We start from the raw sequence: 21,558 nt of genomic DNA on the forward strand, positions 1-21,558 counted from the left end.
TGTCCAGCTATTCCCTCGAACCTCGGAGAAGCAGAACCTGCAAGGAGACAAAAGGAACATCATTAGCAGCAGCATCTCACCTGCAGTCTTCAGCTTTAAACACTCGCAGCTACTGAGAACAGCTTCCTCGAATCTGCACGCCTCCCGGACAGAATTACCTGAAAGAGGAAGATAGAGGCAACATTAAAGAAAGCTGTAGAGACATTTACAAATTACGAACTGCTCAAAAGGCTTACTGGCTGGTCGCCTCTCGGCTGGCACCACTCCGGACATTCCACTCGTGCTGAAGAACACAGCGACCTACAAGGAAGGAAAACACAGGTAAGCAAAGGCAAGACTTCGCAGCGCTGCGCAAAGCGCTTCCTTACCGCATCATAGCGCTCTTAATGCGCCAGCATTTACCAGCGGGGCTCAACCAAGCCAGTTTGCTGCGCTGATGCTCCACATACCCAAGGGAGAAAAAAAAGACATTTTAAACGAAGAAAGGCATGCAGGATAGCAACAAAACTAAAGAACAGCAATAAGAACTACCTGAACAATATCAAATGGGCCGGCGTCAGTGAAGTAACTGGACCGTACTCGCCCATGAAAGACAACGCGCCCCTGCGAAGAAGGCAGGACGGAGAGCACGCCTAATTCTACCACAAGGTGAGGAGAGGGCGCCAGAGGGACTGAAAGCATACGGGGGTGGAGGGAGGATACTTATCCCAGTCGGTCAGTCTTGAACACAGTCCTCCTGTATTTTCAGGCAGAACCTTCCCCACAAACCACATCAGGGCAAAGCTGAGAAGCATACCAGCGAGTAACCCAGCTGGGTGTCGTCCCTGTGGATACCAGGTGAGCGTAACAGTTCCATGATCTTACTCTCTACTTTTGTCTTCTAATCTCTCAATTCTTACCCCCTACCCTCCCACCTTCTCTTACTACCCACACTTTCTATTCTCTCCTCCGACTCTCTCCCTTTTCCCTATCTCCTTCCAACTCTTTCCTCCTCTGTCCATTAAATTTTCTCACGCTCCTCGCTCTTTTATCTCTCATACTCCCCTTCTTCACCTATGACAGTCAACACCACTGTATATGCCCCTGTACAACTCCTGCATATCATTTGCCCTCTCCACCACTCACTACTCCCTCACTCTACCATTCACCTCTCATTTCCACTTCAACCACCTCTACTCCTTCGACATCTACACTCTTCACCTACCCCTCTTATACATCCTGCACACCACAACACTACCGCTCATCTCGCATACACTCACAATCACAGCTTCCTCTGGAGTCACTTGTTACCACTCCCACACAGAGTGTACGCAAGTCATCCACAGATTATTCAGCACTTGATTCAACTTTCTGTGCACCTCACTGATCAAAAGGTTTTGGGGCGTCTAGGAAGGGGCTAGAAGATGCATATACATCGCTTAAGGGGAACTAGAGTAAATCTAAAATAGGATAACCACTTGATACTGTGAATTACCCCATGAAAAACAGGGTATGTGAATTAAGATAGGTGTGCTCAGGCCATGAAATCATGCACCCCCACAATGAAATGGTATGGGGGTGTCCAGGGAGGAGATAGATGGTGCTGATACATTGGTTGGGACCGGAGTAAATATAATACAGGATGATCACTTGTGTTAGTGTGAATTACCGCAAGAGAATTAGGGGATGCAAATTACCATAAGGGCAATCAGGCCATGATATCTTGCACCCCCACAATCAAAAGGTATGTGGGTGTACAGGGAGGAGATAGATGGTGCTGATACATTGGTTTGGACCTGAGTAAATATAAAACAGGATGACCACTTGTGTTAGTGTGAATTACAGCAAGAGAATTAGGGGATGCAAATTGCTGTAGGTGCAATCAGGCCATGATATCTTGCACCCCCCACAATCAAAATATATGGGGTGTCCAGGGAGGGGCTAGATGGTACCTCTACTTCGGTTGGGACCAGATTAAACATAAAACAGGATGACCACTTGTGTTAGTGTTAGTTAACCCCAGGGAGCCAGGGGATGCAAATTGCCATAGTTGCGTTCAGGCCATGATATATTGCACCCCACACAATCAAAAGGTATGAGGGTGTTCGGGGAGGGGTTAGATGGTGCCTCTACATTGGTTGGGACCAGATTAAACATAAAACAGGATGACCACTTGTGTCATTGTGAGTTAACCCCCGGGAGACAGGGGATGCAAATTATCATAGGTGCGTTCAGGCTGTGATATCTTGCACCTCCACTATCAAAATTGTTTGTACTGTTCTTGTAAGTGTATGAATGCTGCACCTCTGGTACATTTGCATAGTATTCAACGCTGTGACGTGTGATATGGGCCATGATTTGCAAGGGCAAAATTGTTTCGATGTAGTAGGCCACATAGGTCTGATAAAATGTCCTCTCTAAACATAATGGAATATTCTCTGCAGGCCCGGGTGAAGATGGGTGGGGGATCACTTCAACCTGATAGTTGGGGGCTCCCCTTGCTTAGAGCAGAAAGGAGTCTGAGGCTCATGTGGGTGTGGAGGGCATACATTATAATGGAGATAAAGATAAGGTTAATAGCCGCCAATTATCACAAGCCAGCAGGGAGCTGAAACACTGAATGACCACTGAATAGTTGTGAATGATCCTTCTTCATAAGAAAGTAGGTGACATGGAGGAAACAGCATTGAAAGTAGGTGATAATATTTCTGTTTTCCTCAATGGGGCTCCAGCAGCAGCTTGTAAGGTGAGCACTGCAAAGCACACAATGTAAGACCCAGCCAGTGAGCAATATATAAAGGAATATATTGCTGTGTTATTACGCTGCTGAGTGGCAATATGGGGGCTGTTGCTGGGGGTCCCCTGAGGCTCGAGGTCCCTTTCATTTGGAAGAGTTGAAAGGCCCTGCCGTCGTCCCTGATTCTTGGCTAATGTGCTGTCCTTGTTGCTTACTAGCAAAGTATACAGCAACCATGGCTGGGAAGAACCTAGCAGCTACGCACCAGGGCTATACAGCCGTACAGTCCTGTTAACATAAAACGATAAGTTCATAACTGGTTTATAAATACACATGTACAAACTGAGCCAAATATAACTCTTCCACCTGGATGTGGACGTTTGGCAGTAGATTGTGTTTTTGCAGAGCTTGCTTGGTGCCCCCATCTTTCCTCCAAGACTAGCTTGCAGAGTTTAAGTAAAAGGTATTACGTGCGGACGTAATGTTCTAGTTCCTGCGCACTGGTCTTTTTGAAGGGCTATTCCTGGCACCTTTGCTCCCAATGTCTCGTCCAACTCTTAGAGGCTCAATATCATAGCATAACAAGACATAGCAGTGTACGCGGTAGTACTCTGGACGGCCCAAACAACTTCAGTGGCCGGGAGCAGCAGGGAAGAAAATATAATGTTGGTTTTACCACAGTTAGTGCCCTTTACTAGAATCTCTGGTGCACTGACTGGATGGTGAGACTGTCTGCCTGTCAAATCAAGTTATACGTGACTGGCGGAGGGCCAGTGCAGGAATTATGCAATTCTATATGAGCATTTTAGAGCTACTAGCAGAGGAGCACCAGGGTACAATAATGTTTCCCTACAATTATTAAAACTGTCCTATTGTAAGGGTGTAAACGCAATCACTTATGAGCACTCCAGTTTTTACAGTAGAAGTCAGTGAGCCTCATTACGAGTGTGCCGGTCCAGTAACAACGGTGCTGGTAAGCCTACCGGCACCGTTGTTACCGGACCAGCACACTACGAGTCTGAGGGCTGGTGCCGTCCCGGCCTCTAGGGTAGACCTGGCGGGCGGAACGGCACCCTTCAACAGACTTTCACGGAAGCACCGGCACCGTTATTAACGGTGCCGGTGCCTCCGTCATCCCCATTCCCATTGAGCCTTATGGGAATGGGGATGTACCATTTACTGGCGCCTGACTTCCCGGAACACTGGGGTTGTAATCCCCGGGTGTTTCCGGCAAGCCAGGTGCCACTAAATATTGCAAATCTGGCGGCAACCCGTCGGTAGCAACGGCTGAGTTACCTCCGGACTTGTAATAAGGCCCATTGTGAGATTACATTATTTGCCCAGGATCACACCCTTACGCTAAACAGCGAAGCAGGGATTTTAACCCACTCTGCAATTTGGCCACGGCCATCTTCTTCCACGCTTTACTTGGAACAAATATTTAAGTTTTGGGTGTCAAGACCTACAATAATACTGTCCTATAGAGTTTACTTGCAAAATTCACAAATTGCATAGTAAAGCATCATGACAACATCTAAATACTTATAGCGGCAGCATGTTGGGCCACAATAATATCAGTGTACCTTTATTTTCCACATCCTGAATGGAAAACTATAAGATGCAAAAGGCAAAATATCTATGTACTCACTTTATTTTCAGGGCTTTAAGACACACAATAAAAGAGGCTAAAAAAACTCACTTTGGTTTGGAGATTTGTAACAAACCTCCAGCATACATGCGAACCCTCCCAATTTAGGCGGGAGACTCCCGATTTTTCTGTGAAAAATATAGCTATTTGCCTATTTCTCACATTCTCCCGCCTAAAATTACTGTAGCCCTAATGCATTCCTAGGGGGAAATGTAGGTCTCCTGATTTCCCAGTGGAAATCTTCCTCCCAAATGGCTCTGAATGTTGGCATGCATGCTCCAGTGTTGTTAGGCATGGTTTTAACAACATTCAACTAAGGACATGAAAGCACACTTTACGTTTTAGGATATCAAGTTATTAGACGTTATGGGTGTGAACACATTTTAAAAGGGTGCTTTATTGTGTTGCTCACTTAACTGTAACAGATTTGCAAGGTGACTGGTGGTCTTTCAGTTGGAAAGTCACCATTATGAATAAGCAAGCCTCGGCTGCAGATGACAAAAGAAAAATAAACGTGTTGTTGGGTTTATTACGCAGACTGTGTGTCTCAGAAGGGCTGCGACACTGTGAAGAAATAAAATGGCAGGGGCAGAGCTACAAAGACATCACTGGCCAATCCCAGGAACGGAGCTGTTGGAGGGCGGGCTGTGCCGCTCTATTTTCTCGTTTTTCATGTGTCCACTGTTTGTATGGCTTGAGCCATCTGTGGGTGGGCGGGGCATCCAAGTGGGCGTGGCTATGAGGATTGCCAAACACTGCCTCCCACAAGCTACCATGGGGACGCAGGATACCATACAACACCGGGACTGGCCGTGTGGCGGCGCTGTTGAGCGCTTAAACATAAAATCAAAGCGAAGGGGTTTGATGGTTGAGGGGAAGGGGGCGGAGTCAGCGGGAGAAGTGGGCGCGTCCGCCAGGGGGGGATCAGTGAAGGGAGAGATAGCGAGAACGCATCACACGGCGGCGGATCAGCTATACCGGGGCGGGGGAGACAGACTGCGGGACGGGGCGTCAGCCGGGGGCTGGAGTCCAGATCTGCGCAGGTGAGGGGGGCGTGCCGGGAGTGTTTTGGCATGCACTGTCTGCGTTAAGGGCCACATAGGGGAATAAACCCCCGGGGGCGGGGCAGAGTAGGGAGGGCTAGCAAGGAAGGAGATGTTTTGGAAGACTGCCTGCCACACTCAAGGGAGGGGGCGGGAAGAGGCCCCGCAGGAGGGGACCGGGGTATAAGTTTTCACTCTGGGAGAAACATGTTGCATCTAGTGCACAGAAGCGTTTTGGCCCCGAGCGCCCTCCGTAGCAGCTGAGGCGAGGGGGGCGGGGGGGGGCGCTGTCAGATGGGGGAGACCCTCAGCTCGCTGAGACGAGTGGTATCTGTCAGATGTGAAACCCTGCCACGGGGGCGGGGTGGGGAGTCTGCGAGCTGCAGCACAGACCTGCACCGTTTGGTTGGTTGGGGGGGGGGGGGGGGAGGGTGCTGTTATGGGGTAATGGGGGAGTGACCGCTCTCCAACCAGTGCTTGCACGCGGTGGTGTTGATTTAACGAGGTAAAAAACATGATGTGATGCCGGGGTCAGGCAGCTGTTAGTAGAAAGAACCTGTGCTGTTTGGTCGAGGCGCTACAGTGTGGGGAAATGGACACTCACAGCTGTCCGGGATGTGGTACTGCATGCGACGAAGTTGGGAAGTTATAGTGAAAACTGTCAGCGAGACTACAGGGGAGTGAGGTTGGGGGGGGGGGGGGCACGAGGAGAGAAATCGACTATATATGCGAGAGGCAGCGGTTATCGAGGACAGTGCTCTATGGGCTAAAGACAGCCCTTGCAGGAGACCCTGCGTGGTGCGTATGAACAACTATTCGGCGAGAGACCTCGGGGCGGTTGTCGCTAAGGCATTCCCGCACTGTGTGTGGTGCTGTCAATAGTAAGATGAGCTACTCTCAGGGGGTGTGGCAGATCCTGTACCTATGCATGATGTGAGTGAAAGTGCACGGCACTATTGAGGGATGGGCACATTTCAGGAGGGGGAGGCGCTGGGCTGTTGGAAGGGACATGACTGCTCACAGTAGACTACAGTAGTGGGCGTGGCGATTTACAGACGCTTGATCCAGCACTTGGCGGAAGGGGTGTTCCCACTGCCAGCTCTGCTCATGGACACAGTTTCAAGAGAGCAAGTCAAACGGAGACCCCGCCTCCGCTTGGGGGCTAGTGGGTGCTGTCAAGAGAGAGCTCCTCCAGTATAAAGAGGCGCAGCTAGCCAGAGTGAAATCCTACTGTGTGGGGAGTGCCATCTGTGAGTCGGGGGAGACCATGCGTCATGTTTCAGGAGATTGGCCATGCACTGCTGTGGGGAAGGGCGTGATCACTGTTGGTAGAAGTGCCCTTCTCTCTGTTAGGCAGAGAGAGCTGACCGGGAGGAAGGGCCGTTACTGTAGAGAGGTCGGGGCAGTGAAAGCTGTTGGGCGAGAGTTCGTGCCCTTTAAAAGGAGGCAGCTGCCAAAGGAGTCCCTGCTCTACAGCAAGGGGCAAGCATCACGAGCTATACATGCATAGGAAGGAGACCATGCACTGTGGAGTGACAGCTGCGGGGGGGGAGGAGATTGCTTCTCCGTACTAGGGTCTGGAGGGCGATAGCCACCATGCGAGAGGCCCGTCACTGCAAAGGCTGGAACAAGTGAGCTGCCAGATGACAGCCGTTGACCTTTGTGCAGAGTAACTTCTGTCCTGGGGTAAACCCTGAATTCTGGGAAGGGGCAGCTTCCCAGACAGAGACTCTAGACCAATAAAGAATAACTGTCAATGGTGATCCTACATTGGGTGTTGGACATATGTCACAGGTATATACCTTGTTTTTAAGGGGAGTGGCAGCTGTCTGTCGGGGCCCCCCTACATGCGAGGAAGCAACTGGTGGGCTGAGACTGAGAGACTTCACATATGAAGGGGGGTCCTTTTCCGTGATGTGGACTGACAGCTGTCAGGCGTAGGGTAGCGTGCTTGTTGCCTCAACATGGCGATGGTATGCGTAGTTTATGGTGCCAGGTGGCATTATTACTATTTTTCTCTTGAGGATGGGCTACAGCAGTCATACTCTTTGCCACCCAATCGTGCATGCTTTGAATCTCGCCCTTACAATCTCTGGCATCGTTTAGGGCTACTTTACCGTTCCCCTCTATTTGTATTTGAAGAGAGAGAAAGCTGATATTCACAGAGCTATCGCTACATTTTTTAAAATGTTTATTTATTTACATTTTACATTAATTCTTCACAATAACAGTTGTCAGTATGAGGACCTCTTACCACAAGTCACATTCATTTAGCAAAAGCCTGCTTGTCCGATGCGCTTTGAAATGCAGACATTAAGGTGACAATGGAGACGCCATCTCCAGAATGTTGGTGCTTGGCGCTGGTGACTAAGAGTGATTTTATTGTGTAACTGGAAGCTAAGTAACTGTTGATGTAAGCTATGTAAATCGTTTCTGCGTGGGCGTATCGACCGACGCCTCCCCAGCTTGCAGATAATGTCGATGCACTTTAATGTATTTATTGATAAACGGGGTTGTCCCCTCTGCCCCCTACATTTTGGGCTGTACCGCTATTTTGCTCAAATGGGCATTCTCACGTTCTGTCATGATAAAGCACATTCAGGATTCTACATGTTGACTAACTTGTAGAACTCGACATAAATGCTGTCACTCATTGAAAATCATTGCATTCCACTCTGAATAGTGCATACATGTCAGCGTCATACTTTGGTTCTAGTTTATCAACGTATACAGTTAAAACATCATGATAGAATAGTTTAGTCGTGACAAGCATTCATGCTCACAATTTTGAGGTATATGCGGTGTGCCCATCTTATGACGCCCAGTAGAGCCACATCATGTCTGGGGATGCTTGTGGTCTCGTACAAAAGGCATGTGACCTAGCAGTTGGGGCTTGTCTGCCCCCTTTTTGGGCTGGGACCATGCCTACTTTGCATATGGTCTTTCCCGTCTGTAGTGTCTTGGCAGGCCCAAAAATAATGGCCGGTAGGGTTGGCCAGAGATGTACCCATGGTTAAGAATAATTGTAAACCTTTCAGCCATCACCGTTTGATTTTGCTTATGCCCAGCTGGCATATACATTTATTGATAAATGGAGCTTTCCTAATGTTGAAGGAACACCAGCTGACCCATGACATGTAATTATTTGTCATGGAGATCAGTAAACGTCTTTATGAAGTTATGTCTGATGTTATCAAGGAAGATAAGAGACCAGAAGGCGTTCCGTATTTGTTATTGCCGGTGGCAGTGCTGGAAATTGATTTCTTTTACTGGGGAGCTGTTACCTCTGGAGGGGCGGGGCTGTGGAAAGGAGGGGCAGGGCCAAGGGGCGTGGCCCTGGTCTGGTTGCTCAACACAGTATCTCCACATAGAACCCAACAGTGGTGATTTGCATAAAGGCAAAGAGCGTTATGGGAACATAATGTTCACAATGTTACATGTTAAACATGTACTATAGTGATACAGTAAGAAACTCTTTTAAGCGAATAATGGCCTCTTCTGTTTAGATTGATCACAATATTCACCCTAAAAAAGAAATGTCTGTAAATTGCAGGACATGTATACCGGTTTGGAATGCTGCACCACTGCTCTGGAGGTGTTGGCAGTTTCGGCATTTAGTTTCCATTAATGAGTTTTCTGAAAGCTTGTTGAAGAATGGGTTACTCGTGCGTGCAATATTTGCGATAATACAGCTTTAGAACACACCTGGTTGTTAGCGTTCTGTGCTAGCCCCTGTTCTACGCAATAGGGCAGTGCTCTAAGGAGTTATAGCATGCATGAGCAACCTGCACTTCAACGAGCAGGCTGCTTGGCTCCCTGCCGACTCTTCTGAAAGCTGTCTGCTGGTTGAGGCGCAGGATCTGAGAGAGTCATGTCCTAGCCCCTTGGTCTAGGGGACGGAGCAGCGCTCCATCTTGTTCTGGCCCATTCCCTGCCCTGGCCGGTGAGAGAAATGGCGTTCTGTTTTGCTCCCTTTATGGTCCCATAACCAACGAGAGAGTCTGTATGGCAAAATGTCAGGATATCAAATGTATTTGCTTTTGTGATGCTTTCACTAATCACTTATGTCTATCACAATGTTTCAAGGGGCACCAAGCAGGATGTTTTCAGGAAAACGTTTTCGAGCAGGAGTTAAGATTCCATTGACATCTTAACATCGCCATTTCATGAGCCAAAAGACTTTATCTGATTTTGTTAAATTATAGTTATTTATGATACTGGATTACAACTGCAGGAGAACAATGTCGGTTTGATAGAGATGGTGTAATATACAACAGCTCAGATTTGCACACGATAGTATCTGTCAATTTTCCTGTTTTTTTTTTTACGTTTAGATGTATCTTTTTCTTTGTTTTTTTTCCAATGAAATTTATTGTAAAGTTGATTTATTTCAGCTGCATCAATAATAAAAAAAAAGTTATTTATGATAATACCAGTCCTCATTGTCACGATTGCTATTGTCAACAGTGAGTATCGTTGTGAAAATTGTTTTTTTTCAATTCAATATTTTTTAGGTAAAGTAAGTTGTTATTATGTTTGGGTTGCTGAATTGTATTTTTCTGACATGTGAGAATTTCACCTTGACTTAAGTGTATGTGAGCTGTTCAGCCTCATGGATAGTTCTGTGTCATTTTTTAAACTTGTTGATTTCTATGATATTAATACAACCTGTTTTTATATTGTGATTCCCACCAGAGTCCTTTGTATGTCATTGTACGTTCATTGCAGAAGTACCTAATTTGATGCCTGTCAATTTATCAACCTATGAATGACTGAATGAGTCAGTACCCTCTGGGATAGGAATTTGACCTGGAGGTTAAATGCAAATCTCAAATGCAGAACACTTAACTGTCTCTGAACTATCTGACAGATAATCTCACCACTTAATGTCTTTCTTATTTGAGTGGAATAAAGCTGAGTTGTGGATTTTCGAGGTTTTCAACACAATAACATTTTGAGTCTATGCACGGATTAGACTGTGGATTAGTTGTAGTACAATAATGAATAACTAACTAATTTAAAGACATACATTTTTCAGTAGTAACTTTTTATATACTTCTTAATGCAAACGTTCTTCCTGTTTCTTTGCACTGTAAATAACAATGATAATTCGGGCCTGGTTCATGGAAAAGTGCGCATTTATCCCGCAAAGGCTGTGCGCCGAGAACGAGCCTGCGCACAGAATTAATTCTGCGCGCTCCAAGTATTCATGGAATTGTTTGCGCAAAGTAACTGTATATGCATGTGGCGGCTGGAACGCCCCCGACACACCCCCACGCAAAAAACTGCCAGTGCTCCCCGGCACGAATACATGCACCATTCAAACAGTGCATGGGCTCCCCTGCATGCAGGCCTGCATCTCAGGGACTCTGCGCGGGGTCCCCCGTAACTGTTACCCGCACCCCGACAACATGCATACGATTTATCGTAACTTTGGCAATGCACAGAAAATATGATGCGAACACCCGTAAACCATGCCTGCACCTGCTACTGCGTATGCGCACCCCTAAATCAGATTGGAACCACGCCTGCGTATACTCACCCCTAAATCTGACACCCAATCTTACCTCTTCGCTATGAACCCTATGCGCAAGTGTCTGTACACCTGCCTTCGGGTGGAGGATAGTATAAGGGCTTTGCATGGCAATTTCCCCGCCGAGAGGTTGCGCGCTCAGATCCATGAATACATATCGTTCCACGTAATAGTGGGTGTGCGATGAACTGCCTGCGGGCCGTCCCTCGTAATGCCCACATTTTGCCTAGTTCTTCCTCATTTTCTGTGTTCCGCCCCCTACCCTGCCTTCTGCGCAAGCTACGCCCACGCACTATGTGGTGTCTCGCGCAAGGCACTCGGCCTCTCGCAGTGACGTGCCGAGCCTGCGCGAAGTCCCTGCAAGTACGAAAAAGTAACATGCAGTCGATTCCATGAATTGACAAACAGGATTTTGCATGCAGTTTGGCACGCAAAGTCCTGATTTTCCGCACAGATAATTCCATGAATCGGCACCTGTAATGTATTTATGCTACCCAATTTACTTGTCTTTGGATGATGAAATTCTGAGCCAGCCCTACCTGTATTTGACCGTTTGCCTTACGGGTTGAATACAGTTTTTGTGCTTGAGGTAACAACACAATCCTAGTTAATGGGTGCTTATCAACTTAAATTCAGTTAAAATCTCTCCAAACAATGAAAGTCTGAATCTGCTTAAATGATTCAAATCTGTTTGCTGTAAATAAACACAGAGCTGGGAACTATATTTTTTAACCCACTAAACATCCTTCCCAACATATATTTTAGAACTGGTGCAATTATATAAACAAACTCCAGTCCTAGAATATTTGGGACAAGTGTTGGTTAGTAGCTTAAATAAAAGATAATTTACCTCTCAATGTTAGTTTCTGATGAAATCACTGAGTACCTTCAAATCTGGCACAGCTACTGAAAGTCACTAGAGGACATACTTTAGAAGCTTGCAACGGTTCAAGCCATTCGCTGTCTATTGACCTCAAATCTTTTTGAGCTAGTGTTGGAAGTTCGAATCATTTGAGCTGATATGAACCTCTATGGTTCAGCTAATCTTGAAGTACACTGAAGATGGGTTGACCGCAACTGCTTGTGACCGAAATATCGGTAGATGAACCCATCCAAGTTTAAGAGCACATTTTTCAAAATGGGCAAAACCAATGTTCACGTTTGCATGGGGTGAAAATTGTATCGGGCATTTTCAGATGGCTGACCTGAAGAACTTGGAATGTTAATTTTTACATTTTGCATTGGGGCGGAGGGGGGCAGTCTAACTAATCATACTCCCTGCTAATGCAGCAGCAAGATATTTGTATTAATATATTTCAGTAACTGCAGTTATGGTAAAGTTTAACTTGTTTACATTTTTGTTTTTAAATTATTTTAAACTTTTTATGTGTATAAATATCGAAATTTTGCAAAATGACCTGTTACATATGTCTTGTCTCATGACCCACGTGTCCATCTTTGAGGTCCTGAATGGCCATTTTGCGTTCACAGACCTGGGCTGGGTCCCTACAGTGTGGAGCGTCTAGTCCCAAGAAAGCCATTCTGATTGGTTTAGGGCCTTCACAACATTTTCCAAATGGCAGCCATTGTGATCCATGTTTTCTTTGCCAGATCCTTCACCCTGTATTGCCAAACCTTTTCAAAGGGGCATTTTGCAGCCCTTTTGAGACTCCCACCTCAACCACTCTAGACAAGATTGTGGTGGGAGGGTGTCATGAACAGGTGCAATATATACAGTCCTATATAGTGGGAGAAAGGCCTATGTTGATGCAAGTACAGGTCATTGTGCAATGATGGAAGCTGTCGGAAGCGGCTGTCCGTGTTTTCACGGCAGTGCAGCTTGACAGTGTTATGTAATATTTGGTATCCCATACCGATCCGGTATCCCCTGTCTTCGGCTGTGTTCGTAGATCGCAGACCAAAGTAGGAGAATTCCGAGCCTCGGTATGGGGTACCAAATGTTGCATAACACCGGCAGCATAAAGCTGAATTTGTTAATGTCGTTTTGAGAAGCCTCTAAATGCCCGATGAGCATCTTGATCGGTCAGCGGAACTGCATTGAGTTGAATTAAACTTGGGGGGGTGGGGGGGGTTATGGTTATTTGTAGCTTAAGAAATCACAGCTGCCCGCAGTGATGGAAATGGCTACACAAAATACGCCTGGAAATTGAAAAAATACTATGGAATAATACCTCCTTAGGGAAATTGACCTGATAGATGGGTTCACTGTAGAGGGTGTGACCTAGCGGTGCAGTCATCATAGCAGGCACCTCACAGGCTTGTAAAAAGTGTAAAACGTATACAAATAATATTTCATTTTACAGGGTTGACATGAAACGCAGATAAATCACACAATAAACCAGACTATATATATATATATATTTCAAAGATAAGAAGAAGTAGTTCCACTTCATGAAAACCTGAGGCAAGTCTTATGAACGCGCTGCAGTGTGGAATAATGTGGTAGGTCCATAATTTAATAAAACTTAGTTGGTGAAATGCTTCATAAGTCTTGTATTTGCCTTTTTTTCCCACTGGAAAACACCAACCACTTTCCAAAACCTGCATGTGTACAATGAAGCTTTGTTTTCAAAACATGAATGTGGACAATAAAGCGCTTTGTTTTCAAAATCTGCATGTGGACAATAAAGCACTTTGTTTACAGAAATATGTACAAAATAATACAGTTGATATACATACAATGGATAATACAATATGGTACAGATAAGACACGCATTTGACAGTCAGTGGTTACAACATCGGGGAGTCGTGTAACAGTCGAGCAAGCCTTAAGCTGGGTGTGTCAGTGGTCCTTCGCTATGAGCCAATTTTATGTATTTCGCCTAAAGTTGAGGAAGGGTTGGTCCACTCTAAAGGAGAGAGGGGCGGTGTTCCAGTACTGCGCCACCTTAACTGGGAAGCTACTCCCCCCCCCCCCCACCCCCCTGCTTTTTTTTTTAGTTTGAATCTAGGCATGACCAGACAGAAAGAGTTAGCTGTCCTAGTTGGACATGAGGTAGATTTTTTTTTTTGACAATTCTCTCTGAGAGGTAGAGACGGGCGCTTTTGTTGAGGCATGTATGGGTTAAAGAGACAGTTTTGAGCAGAATTTTGTCATTGATAGAGAGCCATTTGTTCTGTCTCCTTATCTCCGAGATGTGCTCTCTCCTGGGAATGTCCTGTGCTGTTCTAAGAGCATTGTTCTGGAGAATTTGGATTTTATTAACAATATGCTTACTCGCACCCAAGTACAAGGCATTGCAATAGTCCAGCTTAGAGAGGATGAGGGCTCTGGCTAGGATGATGCAACTTTCAAGAAAGGGTTTGCAGGCCCTGATCAGCTTCAAGAATACGCTGTAGTGGAGGCCATGGCATTGACCTGCTTACCTAGAGTAAGGGCTGAATCTAGGTAGAAGCCTAGAGTTTTTACCTCTTTAACCACTTTGATGTTATTCCCATCGATGTTGAATGAGGCATATTCGGTACTGAGTTTGTTCAGGCTGTATACAGTTCAGAGTATAAGGAGCTCGGTTTTATCATCATTCAGGCAGAGGCCGTGGGCGGCCATCCATGCCTGGATGATTAAATACATTTTATTCACTAGGGCCAAATCCTTGTCATAATCGCCTGTAAGCGGTATGAGGATCTAGGTGTCATCTGCATAATTAGTGTAGGTGACACCCAGATGGTCCAGGCCGTCGAACAATGGCTTTGTAAATATGTTGTACATTGTTGGTGAAACATTGGATCCATGCTATAGCATCCTGGGAAAAGCAGGCAGCTGGGCCAAGGTGTTTACATAGAACTTCATAGTCCACCAAATTGAAGGCGGAGGACAGGTCAAGGAGAAGTTGCAAGGCTGTTTTCCCTTTGTCTTTAAGTTAATCAATCTGGGTCTTTAAATCAGTCAGTGCCGTTTCGGTGCTGTGTTGTGGCCTAAAGCCAGATTGGCGGACTCCTGAGAGGTGATTGGTATCTAGATACTCCTGTATTTGAAGGTAGGCTACTTTGTCTATTATCTTGAGTAGGAACGGTACAGTTGTAATCAGCCTATAGCTAGTGGGGATGGTCGGGACCAGAGATTGTTTTTTATTTTAGGAGGGCTAGGACCCATGCCTCCTTTGGGTTACTGGGAACAGTACCAGATTAGAATGAAGCATTAATTAATTTAGAGGTGAATGGCTCCAGGTCTCTGGCGGCATCTTTAATTATCTGTGCAGGGCAACTATCTCCCTGACAATTTGAAGGTTTGAGGGAGGCGATAATTTTTTTCTATCTCAAGGACAGAGACTTGGGAGAATCTGAAACGTTGAGGGTGTTTAGGGGTGTGAGCTGGTGATTGGACATGCGTACCTAAGTTAGGTAAATTCACTTTTCTGACCGCAATCTTATTCTGGAGAAGGGTAATTTTGTTCTTTAAGGCATTCTGGATATTGGTGCACCAGAGGTTATCCTTCAAACAGTTGTCTGACAGAGGTATGGGGGCTTCCATTTCCCTTAGAATAACAAAGAGTTCCTTGGTACTTGAACTTGCTTTGTTAATCCTATCGTTGTAGGTTTCCTGTTTGGTGCGTATTATTTCTTTTTTGTAAATAGCAGAGATATTGGTCAGGTTGGTTTTGTTTTCCTCAGTAGGCAAGTGTCCCCAGAGGACTTCCAATTTCCTTTTTTCCGCTCCCAGAGCTTTTAGTTGAGGAGTAAACCATGGGTTCAGGTGCGCTCTAGGTTTACTTTTCCACATTTTAAGTGGGGCAATTCAGTCTAAGGCTTTGGTCATAGTAGCATTGTATGCGTCTACTAAGGTGTCTGGGTAGGACCCACCACACAGATCAGAGGGTAACACTAGGCAGTGGTGTGCATGATGATGTCACTGTTCCGTGCAGAAAAGCTGAAGTCCGTCCACTGGGCAGTAACAGGAGGTGGCCCTAATGGCGTGTTTGAGCGAATGTCTCGCGCAGCACCAAGCATTATTAAAGCGCAACAAGTTCGCATAGATCAGGTTCATAAGCAAATGGCCAGTGTCGGGAACATGGTTAGAGCCGCCTTCGCGCGAAATTTCAACACTTATAGGGCACAACAAGTGAACCTAGTAGTAGGATCATAAACAATGAACAGTAGGCAGAGGTTTCGATACAGACAGTATCGCGTTGGATCGGAATCATGGCATTTAAATGGCGCAACAGGTTAGCATAGAAATGGGAGCATAAGCAATAGGCAAGGGTCAGGTGACAGAACAAATGTATGTCACAAAGTGATTTCGTAGTCGTATTACTTAGTACTTGTTCTAGCAAGCATAATATATGCAATCGGTAAAAGATGCAGCAACTGGTGAGTATATCTTAGTACAAGTATTCAAGATGTTCAAATGTTGATAGACAGGTGCATACCATATAACAGTTCAGACGTTTCAAGCAGTCAAACAGTGCAACTTGTGCTAACAGGGATTCTACTGGCCGCAATGATTTGTGCACATAAGTGAGGCATTTAGAGTACGCATTGGTTCAATTAGCAGTGGGAGGCAAGGCATACGAAAAACATTGCACAGCTGCAGTAGAGGGTCAGGGTTGGCGCAAAGCCTTGGGTATAGAGTTTGGATGTCGGCAACTAATTACTGTTGGCTGTTAATGGATGTTACACTGGATGAAGGAGGCAGGGTCGCGTGGTGGCTAAAGTAACTATGGGCTTCATATAATAATATAAATAGTCGCGAGCGGCCGCTACGTTAGGCTTTCAAGTCAGCAGTGATGCGTATAGGGGCAGAGCGGGCAGCTGCTATAGGGGGACTTTCACTGGGTACTATGTACGCTGCTTTTCGCTATCTTAACAGGGAGAAAGCGTAATGGCGGGAAAGCTGGATGGATAAGCAGAGTAACAGTGGTGACAACAGACTCAACACTGTAATACTGGCGTGCAGTATAAGGTGATGTGGTCGCTGTAGCTACTGTTTATTGAAGATGAGGCAAGGAATTGCAGAGTAGGGTTTACAATGCAAATATAGTCGGTCTCTTACCACAGGTTAGAGCGGGAGCACGTGGTGGAGCAGTGGGTCAGAGTATGTCCAGAGGATGATTGCAGAAGTAGAGGGAGGCAGCGAGAAGGCACAGGGCAGACCTCCAGACCTTCTGGCTCCGACAGGCTCGGGACAGGCCAGGCCTTATACTTGGGGCCTTCTGCGACGGGGCCGGCTTCCGCCGGCCGGCGAAACCAGTAGGCTTATGGGGATGCCGTCACGCTGGGTTGCTTAGCAACCAGATCAACAATAAGATGCAGCGGCCATCTTAGATCAGCTCTGATAAGCTGAATCAACGTGCTCCAAGAGGCGCTTGTAACAAAATGAAAAGCCTGCCGCAGATAACAGGTGGCAAATCAGTTGGATGGGGGTGCTTTCAGCCGGATAGGAGGCATATGATATTCATGTAGCTGTAGCCGGATTCAGATGTCCTCGGGCATGTTGCGGCGTGGCATCTCATCAGATTACTCCGTCGGGACTTGTACTTGCCGAGGTGCAGGGCTCCTGCCCTGTGGGTGCTCTGATGAGGATAATTCAGGGGCAGAGTGCTTCTCAGTGCGAACATTACGCTTGGGTGAGTGCTGCTTTTTCCGAGTGATGTTCCTTCAGAGTCTTATCTCAGAGGGAATGATTTGTGCTGCTTTGTGTCTTAGTACTTCCTTGCCCCCCCAGTCCCTTTGCGGTGTCTCTGTGTGAGTATTTACTGAGTGCTGCTCTTAAAGTTGTCTGACCCTTGCCCTTTGTGAATGCCGACCAATGTTAGTGCAGTTTCTGCTTTGTTGTGCTGTGCAAGCTTCCCATTGCTCTTCAGTGGGAGTGATTTCTCCAAGTGAGATCTGTTCAGTTTTATTGCTGCTAATTGGGTGTGCTGTTTAGTGGGAGTGCTGTCTCTGGGTGCTGCTCAGTGAGAGTTCTTTCTCTCTGATAGCTACTCAGTGTGAGTGCTCTGCTGCTAAGTGGTGAGAGTATAGCCCAGTGGGTGTATTGTCTGTCCGTGTTGCTTAATGTGAGTGATTCCCATTGTAGTGCTGCTTGTGAGTGCTACTCAGTGTGCGTGCTGCCTGTAGATACTCTTCAGTGTGAATTCTGTCAGGTTCGAGTGTTGTCTCTGAGAGCTACACAGTGTGAGTGCTCTGCTGCTCAGTGGTGAAAAGTACAGCCCAGTGGGAGTATGTGGTGTGTTTCCCTTTTTAATTACATGTACTGCCCCTGCTCCTGTATTGCCCCTTTAAGGATGTGTCAAGACAACCTAGTGACTGACTGGAAAAAAAAGGAGCAGTTGGTTCCTGTTTCCTGTTCCTAGGATACGATTGTCCTCCTTGCTTCCATTCCGTTCCCCGGGATATTTGGTACCCTCAGAAAAAAAAGATGGGATGATGTCCAAAAGGAGTCGCGGTGTACACTTCTGATGTACTCCCTTCCATAATACAAGCAATAGTTTAAGTAGTGTTCTGTTAAATGCTAACCCTCAAACACAAAGGGATACCAAATATTACATGGCTATATCAGCTGTTCTATTTGGTATCCCCTTGAAAACAAGGATGGGATGGCTTCCAGAAGGAGTCACTGTGTAGCCGTATGATGTACTCCCATCCCCAATACAAGGGATAGTTCAAGCAGTGCTTTGTTAAATGTCAACCTTCAAAACGAAGGGGATACCAAATATTACAGCACTAAATCAGCTATTATATTTGGTATCCCCAGAAAAAAGAATGGGAGTTCTTACAGAAGGAGTCATAGTATAGACAAACGATGTAATTGTCATCCAGATGCAAGGGAAAGTTCAAGCAGTGCTCTGTTAAATGTTACCCCTAACATCAGGGGGATAGCAAATATCACAACACTATATATCAGCTGTTATATTTCGCATGCCCAGAAAAAAAGGATGGGATGATGTCCAGAAAGAGTCACAGTGTAGGCTTTTGATGTACTCCCCTCCATAATGCAAGGGTTTGTTTAAGCAGTGTTTTGTTAAATGCTAACCCTCAAAATCAAGGGGATACCAAATATTACAACACTATATTAGCTATTATATTTGGTATCCCATTCAAAAAAGGATGGGATGGCTTCCAGAAGCAGTCAGTGTAGACTTATGATGTACTCCCCTCCATAATACAAGGTATAGTTCAAGCAGTGCTTTGTTAAATGCTAACCCTTAAAATCAAGGGGATACCTACTATTAAAATACAAGATCAGCTGTTATATTTGGTATCCCTAGATAAAAAGGGTGGGATAATGTCCAGAATTAGTCACAGTGTAGACTTATGATGTACTCCCCTCCCCAATACAAGGGAACGTTCAAGCAGTGTTTTGTTAAATGCTAACCCTCAAAATTAAGGGGATACCAAATATTACAACGCTATATTGGCTGTTATATTTGGTATCCCCCTGGAAACAAAGGATGAGATGGCTTCCAGAAGGAGTCACTGTGTAGGCGTATGATGTACTCCCATCCCCAATACAAGGGATAGTTCAAGCATTGCTTTGTTAAATGTCACCCCTCAAAATCAGGGGGATACCAAATATTACAACACTATATTAGCTATTATATTTGGTATCCCCTTCAAAAAAGGATGGGATGGCTTCCAGAAGCAGTTACAGTGTAGGCACATGATGTACCCCCCTCCCCAATACAAGGGATAGTTCAAGCAGTGTTTTGTTAAATGCTAACCCTCAAAATTAAGGGGATACCAAATATTACAATGCTATATCAGCTGTTATATATGGTATCCCATGAAATAAAGAATGGGATGACTTCCAGCAGGCGTCGCAGTGTATAATGATGATGTACTCCCCTCCCCAATACAATACCAATTTAAATGGGCGTTTGTTAAACATTAGCCCTTGAAATGAATGCGACACCAAATATTACTTGTTCTGTTATATTGTAGTTCTATAGCTCTTGCTACCATTCGTATGGCCTAGAAGTGCTGTGAGGTTAAATGCCCTTGGATGAACATAGTCTGATGACTGTGAAGTGATGAGGAGTTGTAAAATGCGTGCGTGCATTTATAGCCATTACGACGGTAGCTTAAGTTAGGAGTGGCTTGGTCCCTAACAGCAACATTTGACTATCAGTAGGTGGGGCCGGTGCTATGATAGTATCGAAGGAGTCACAGGAGTGATGAGAGCCCCTGCGAGTCAAGCTATATGAGATGGCTGCACCAAGTTTTGTGTGGGATTCAGCTGTATTTTACTTGTAAAAAGCCACTTGGGCCCAGGGTGATCCGAGGCATAGCCAGGATTGTCTAACAAGTGGAGCCTGAATCTTCTAATGTAGTTGGCTCCACCGCAGTGAAATTAACACCGCTCTGGCCCTACCCTGTCTACGCCTCTGAGGGTGATGTGTGTTTAGGCTATGTGTATTGCAGTTGCTTGTGGCTGTGCAGGCCAATCCCCCGCAGGGGCAGAGCTCTATTCCCTGGGATGCAGTACACGAGGGTCTGGTTGTGGTAGACCTAACACCTAGATAGATTGTTTTCTTGCAGAGCGTATCATATATGTCCACTTAGGAAGTGCTATATCGCCCCTTTTGCTTCTCCTGTGCTTCCATTTTCCTGGGAAGGAGTGGGTGAATGGTTCACGCCTGAGTGTGCCGATGGGAAGAGCCAGCTCTTGAGAGACTTCCTGTAGGTGAGATGGTCCTCTATGCAGCGGATAGTTAGTGGAAGTGGGTTCCAGGGAGGATAGCTCAGGGGCAACGTGCTCGCCTTCGAAGCAAGACGATGCAGAGTCGCACAGGTTCGATCCCCGGGTCCGCGCTTAGAAACCTCTGGGTATTAAGCGCGTTATAAATAACCAATCATATCATATCATATCAGATGGTGGGTGCTCGGACATTAGATATATTTGGCATCCCCACAAAAGAGGAAAGTATAGGAGGACTCCAACAAGGAGAACAGAGTGCAGATACATTCTGTATTCACTTCCCAATACGAGGGCTGTTCAAGCAGCATTTTTGTTGAATGTTTGCTGTCGAAATAAAGTGGATAGCAAATATTACAGCGCTGAATTTGCCATAATAGTTGACATCCCCAATAGACTTAGATGGTAGGACTCCAAGAAAGAAAATATCATGCAGGCGCATACTCTACTTACCTCTTCAATACAAGGCCATATCATCTGGTGTTTTGGTCAGTTTTAACCCTCAAAATCAAAGGGATACTAAATATTGCTGCACTGAATTCTTTATTATGTTAGCAACCCCATGTGAAATGGCTGGGAGTACTCAAAGCTTCCATGGGGCCTGGGCCTCGACTGAGTAAGGAGTCAACCAGCACAAATGTTTATGGGTATACAGTGAATATAACAAAATGAAAATAATGAATCTTTTTAACTACAAATAACGTAAAAATGTTGGCTATTACGTTTGGCTACTACAGTTGGCATCCCAACAACAAAATGATGAGAGGAATCAAAAGAAGAATATTGTGCAGGCACATACTCTACTGCCTCCACCCCCAAATACAAGGGAGGTTCAAGCAGCATTTTGGTAAATGTTAACCTTTGAAATCAAGAAGATGCCCAATATTACAGCACTGAATCAGCTGCTACATCTAGCATCCACACAAACATGGAGGAGAGGACGCCAAGCAGGAGAGTATAATG

The 21,558-nt window shown here is 45.8% G+C and overlaps 1 protein-coding gene across 4 annotated transcripts in view; it reads left to right on the plus strand.

The window, feature by feature from the left end:
• Positions 1-5,302: 5,302 nt before the first annotated feature.
• Positions 5,303-21,558, plus strand: part of LOC138521540 (signal transducer and activator of transcription 5B) — a 1,967,228-nt gene continuing 1,950,972 nt past the window's right edge. For 3 of the 4 annotated variants that reach the window (XM_069634461.1, XM_069634460.1, XM_069634455.1), the window contains exon 1: positions 5,303-5,407. The gene's annotated coding sequence lies outside the window, so the exon portion shown is untranslated. The remainder of the gene's footprint in view (positions 5,408-21,558) is intronic. The other variant, XM_069634459.1, reaches the window with a different exon arrangement.

Source organism: Ambystoma mexicanum, chromosome 13, assembly GCF_040938575.1.
Source record: "Ambystoma mexicanum isolate Mex_15411 chromosome 13, UKY_AmexF1_1, whole genome shotgun sequence".
Lineage (NCBI taxonomy): Eukaryota > Metazoa > Chordata > Amphibia > Caudata > Ambystomatidae > Ambystoma > Ambystoma mexicanum.